The sequence below is a fragment of the Acyrthosiphon pisum genome, chromosome A2, assembly GCF_005508785.2.
Source record: "Acyrthosiphon pisum isolate AL4f chromosome A2, pea_aphid_22Mar2018_4r6ur, whole genome shotgun sequence".
NCBI classification, from domain to species: Eukaryota; Metazoa; Arthropoda; class Insecta; order Hemiptera; family Aphididae; genus Acyrthosiphon; species Acyrthosiphon pisum.
The window spans coordinates 10,195,077-10,200,453 of NC_042495.1; the positions used below are offsets into that span (position 1 = coordinate 10,195,077).

General features: G+C 28.5%; 1 long non-coding RNA gene across 1 annotated transcript; it reads left to right on the plus strand.

Moving 5' to 3' along the window:
• The first annotated feature begins 377 nt into the window (after positions 1-377).
• On the plus strand, positions 378-2,303 carry LOC107885890. The gene is made up of 3 exons (XR_001680568.2): positions 378-564; positions 632-725; positions 1,978-2,303. It is a non-coding gene; the product is annotated as an uncharacterized LOC107885890 (long non-coding RNA).
• The last annotated feature ends 3,074 nt before the right edge of the window (positions 2,304-5,377 follow it).

The following is a 5,377-nucleotide window of genomic DNA, read 5'->3' on the forward strand; positions in this document are numbered from 1 at the left end:
AATATCTTGCAATAAGTGTTTGATTAATTGTAGGAATAACTTCATAGAAAAAATATTTTGAGAACAATATTTTGTACAATGATTTTAAGAATGACACGTGAAGTCATCCGTTTTTGTTACTCAAGTATAATATAATCTACTAGATTAACACTATCGGCCGTTCAAGCAACACCCAGTTTTATTTAAAGAAGCATTAGCGATTAACGATGCGATAACGGTTCGGTAAAGAGGTACAGGACGTTTATGCAGCCCACCCACAATATTATACACTTAAACATCAAATTGTATGTTCATTCTCATGTGATAATCATAAATGCCCTATCATTAATCCTATATTATCTATGTGGCAAATTTTGATTCCCTCTCGGCCGATAAAATATCATATTTAGTATTTATTAAGGCGTAGTCTGAAAATTCTATGTCTCCATTCTTCGGTACACTTCTCGTCAGTCATCTCGTTGAAAGTCAAATATTGTCCAAAGGAAGTTGGCTTCAAGAACATACGTAGTAATTATAGTGTTTGCAAATTACTTTGTAGACTTGAGCAGCATTATATTCGAGTTGGTAAGTCCTAAATACTTTCGCCGTTGTCCGTTTCATTTCCCCTGTAATAACTATGCGTGTAATATAGGTACGTGGCAGTGCAAGTGGCTATTTTTTCTGATAATCCGGAGTGCACACTTATATTTTTTGAATTTGGTTACAAATGAATTATGATTGTGAAGGTAGGAGTGAATGCAAATTTTATTATCTTATACTATATCCTAAAGGAGCACAAAACAGAAAAAAGTTTTTTTTAATTTAAAAGAATGTTCAATTCTAAGAATCATGATATAAGTTTTACGTTTCTACTCACATTATTCAGAAAATTATGAGCAATTGTAAAAAGACGTGTGACTATTTAACTATATTATAATGACTTGTAATAACTATGAAGAAAATATATATTTCAATTTTTGTCATCTTAATATAGTTAATTGGCAAATCTTAATATAGTTAATTGGCCGTATGTGAGGCTCATCGTAATTGCCTATCCTATACGTGTAAAGTTCCTTGCTGCACCACACAACGATTTACGAACCTAAACATTTAATTTTTGAAATTTAATTTACATACAAATATGTGGTTTTATGTGTTTAAGTCGATACATTAGTATCAGAATTTCAATATAAAGTTTAGTTTTTAGATTCTGAGCGGAGCGAGGGAGCTATTGTTTTTACAATGGTGTTTATTTTTATTTTTCTTCTTCTTTTTATTTTTATATCCTGTATACAAAATTTCTTCCAGAAGGAGTGTTTCGATTTCAACATGTAGTACCTTATCTTTCAGCAAATTGGATCAAGATGGTACTTTAGAGAGGTCATTTTTCGATTTTCTTAATAGTTATTTAATGCCACGGGAAAAACCACCGGAAAATTACAAAAAAACGCTAAAAATGGGATTTTAATTTGTAACGCTTTGTTTATCACCATAGAAACGAATAAAAAATTATCATATTTTAATATTAATTCAACTTACATGATAAAATAAATAATAATAAAATATAAAATATACAGACTGACAAACTGTCTCCGCTCAGAATCGTTTTTCTTATACGATGATATTATATCATTGAATTCAAATCTAATATACAACCATTATATTATAATGACCCACTTGTAATCTACTGTACAGCAGAGCGACATCCACTTACCTGCTTTTTAAATATTAAACATCTCAAAAGAGATATATTAGTATTTTTATTTTATATTTAAATACAATCCAATATATAGTGCCCCACTTGTAAACTACTGTACAGCAGAGTGACATCCACTTAGCAGCTTTTTTTTAAAAAGTTTAAAATAAAATAAAAATAAAAACTTTTTCACCTGGTAAAAAAGCTCAAAAATTGAATATTAACGGAAGTTCAAAACTATTAAAGATACGTAAGCATGATTATTTTTTTCATTCATTTAAAGTTCAAATTTTTTTTTTTAGGTGGCAACGCTGGAAACGTCTTTCGTCAACACTTATCTTGTCAACTAATTCACTCGTAATCTCGTGGTACTGAGTATTGAAAAGGTGTGTGTCGTCAATACGGACTTTAAATCCCTTTAACGTTAATGACTGTTTAATTTTAAATTCTGAGCAGAGCCTTGAATGTATTGATTTTACAATGATATATTTTTTAGGACACCTTTAAACACCTTTAAACACCTTTCAGGACAGTAAAAATGCTTTGATTTTCTTCAACAATATCTTTTCTGATAGGAAAGTGAATCTAGTTGGTACTTTGGGGGGCTCAAAAGTAAAAATTTCCCAGTAGTTTACAAAAGCACAATATAAAACAAAAGAAAAACGGGAATTTTTACGCAAGATATGTTTTCGAGAAAATCGATTATGGTTTTTGGTGTAACTTTTAAACAAATGATCGTAGGTACATAAAATGTTGACTGAATGTTTATATTAGCATTTTTTTGTACAACATTTTCCAAATATTTTGACTTATTTTGAGCTGTGTACGGACATTTTCAGATTCCATTTTTTTAGTTTTTTTTTCTATTAATATCAATAAAATTTTATTTGTTGGTTAAAAAAGCTTTAAAATATAATAGAAGGTTTCTAGTATATTGTTTCAAAGGTAGATGAAAAAAATTAAAAATACATAGTCACAATTTTTTTTATAAGCATCTAAAGTTCAAATATTGACAAAATACGTAAAAATGACAAAAATTTGCAAATTATTTTAAGTTAGAAATTCATGAAATTTTTTTTTTTAAATCTAAGATTTGAAAATGTTATAAAAGATTCCTCATAAGTTTGTCTACCTTTTTCAAAAATAAAATGTCTAAAAGCAAGTCAAATTAAATTTTTATGAGCGTTTGAAATTCATATTTTTACAACATTTGATATTCACTCGATTTCTCATGTAATGATTTTCTTATTTTGTTGTAATTAAAAAACGAATGACTGTAGATACTTGAAAATTTCACTGAATGTTTATATTAGAATTTTCTATACACGATAAAAATTTGAAAATAACTTGACTCTTTTTGAGCTGTTTACGGATATTGTAAGTTTTCAATTTTTTTAGTTTTTTTTTCTATAAATATCAATAAAATTTTATTTGTTTGGAAAAAATGCGTGAAAATTTAATGCAAGGCTCCTGATACATTGTTACAATAGCAGTTGAAAAATATTAAAAATACATAGGCACAATTATTTTTTATAAGCATTTAAAGATCAAATTTTGACAAAATTTATCAAATTTTAATTTTTGTATCTAAGAATTAAAAATTTAAAACAAGATTTCACGTAAGTAATTAATTCTGTTACCAAAAAATCTAAAATATACATTTAAACAGTTTATTTTTATAGTCATTTTAAGTACAAATTTGGACGAAATTACATATTAAAAACCTAGGATAACTATTTTAGTTATTTTGTTGTGATTGTATAATATTATTCGTGGGTACTTGAAACTTCTAAAGTATACTATTATATATCTATGATTTTACCACGGTTTTTTGTTGATGTATAACGCGTTATAACTTATAAGTACCTAATAGATATTATGATATGATTAATTTGGAATTTATTATAGGTACCTATTATAGGTCAATTTTTTTTTAATACCATATAGATAAGTATATATATGTCTAATACATAGACTGATATACCGTCTCCGCTCAGAATCGTTTTTCTTATACAGTGATATTATATCATTGAATTCAAATTTAATACTGTCCATTATACAGTGACCCACTTCTAACCTACTGTACAGCAGAGCAACATCCACTTACCCACCTTTTTTTTATTTTAACCAAATATCGAAAAGGAACAAATTCATTTTTTTTCTGACATTATGAAATTGGACTGGATAACCTCTAATAAATAAATTGCGAAATTCAGAGCTTTTAACTATGGAGGCTTGGTGGCTAACGTTAGACATATATAAATAATAATATAACACATAAAAATACACCTTTGGTTTAAGACTTTTATTATTATTTATTTATATATTTTGATTCGAATACTATAGTTGTCAATATGCTTACACAATACACATATAGTAATCTTACTTTGGTCAGATCCTGTAGGGCGAATATCACGAAATTTATCTCTGTTATGTGTCATCATTAAATAATAGTTATCTATATATTATAATTTATAATATTTTGGATGGAGCTAAAAAGTGTCAAGTGTGCATATTATAATATATGTAAGGAATGTACCTTAGATGGCGTAATATCCAAATCTGTAATGAATATTCTTCATAAATATAAAATATAATGCGTACCGACAATGTTGAGAATTTGAATAGTTTTTACCAAATCGTGTGTTGCGCAATGGCTTAAAAGTCCTGTTAAAATTGAAAGTCATTCCAAAAAAATCATTCGATCTGGATTACAGCCATCTGTTTGACTTCGGACGTATCACGTGCGTAATACGATTTGGTGGAATCCGACGAAATGACATATCCCGAAACCGTAAATGGCATTCGTACAATATTATGCGATATAATTTATTATTACTTATTAGGTATAGGACCGCATTTCCCAAAGGAAATGATACTCCTACTGGCGTGGTACATGTGTCTTAAATAGACATATATATAGGCACTTTAATTTGTTCGGACCGTGATTTAATATTATATTTAACATCGTAACTCAATTTGTCCGCGGTCGACACAAATCTAATATCGTGGACGCTATAAGATATATATTATACAGGGCGATGGTGATCTCCATTTTCGTGGTTAGGTCGTGGTCGCTTTTATATATTTTGAAGTACTATTATATAATACACTTCAAAACACAACATTTTTTTCAAAAACAAATCCAATATAGGTATTTTCCTCATCCACAATATGATAGAATTTTCAGAAATATTAAAAGTAGCATTTGAAAAATGTAAAGAGACACTACGAAAAACATAATTTCCAAAATAGAGCGTTACAAAGCATTTTAAGAAATGTAATCTCACAATGATGGGTAATTACATCATAGCACACCAAAAGCAGATTGAATGATGAATCACTCTGTACATTGTTATTTACGACCGTAGTACGCGGGAACCGTTGACCGTGTAAACATTCGATTATTTTATACCTAATAATACCTATGCATTGTTGAATACCGGATGTATAAATATTACATAAATACATAGTTAAATCCACTATTTATTTACCGACGAGGATAAGATATAATGTAGTGCAACTAAAATTGCGAGGGAACTGGAGGTGCACTGTACCATCGTGGGTCCTCGAAGTTCAGAAAAAATCGTGGCCCCTAAGACGTAAATTTGAGAGTAGGCAGTAAACAATAAAAGCAAAACGTTAATTAAAATTAACCGAAATAATAAACCTAATAAGGTCTAAAAATTAAGTTATAATAAC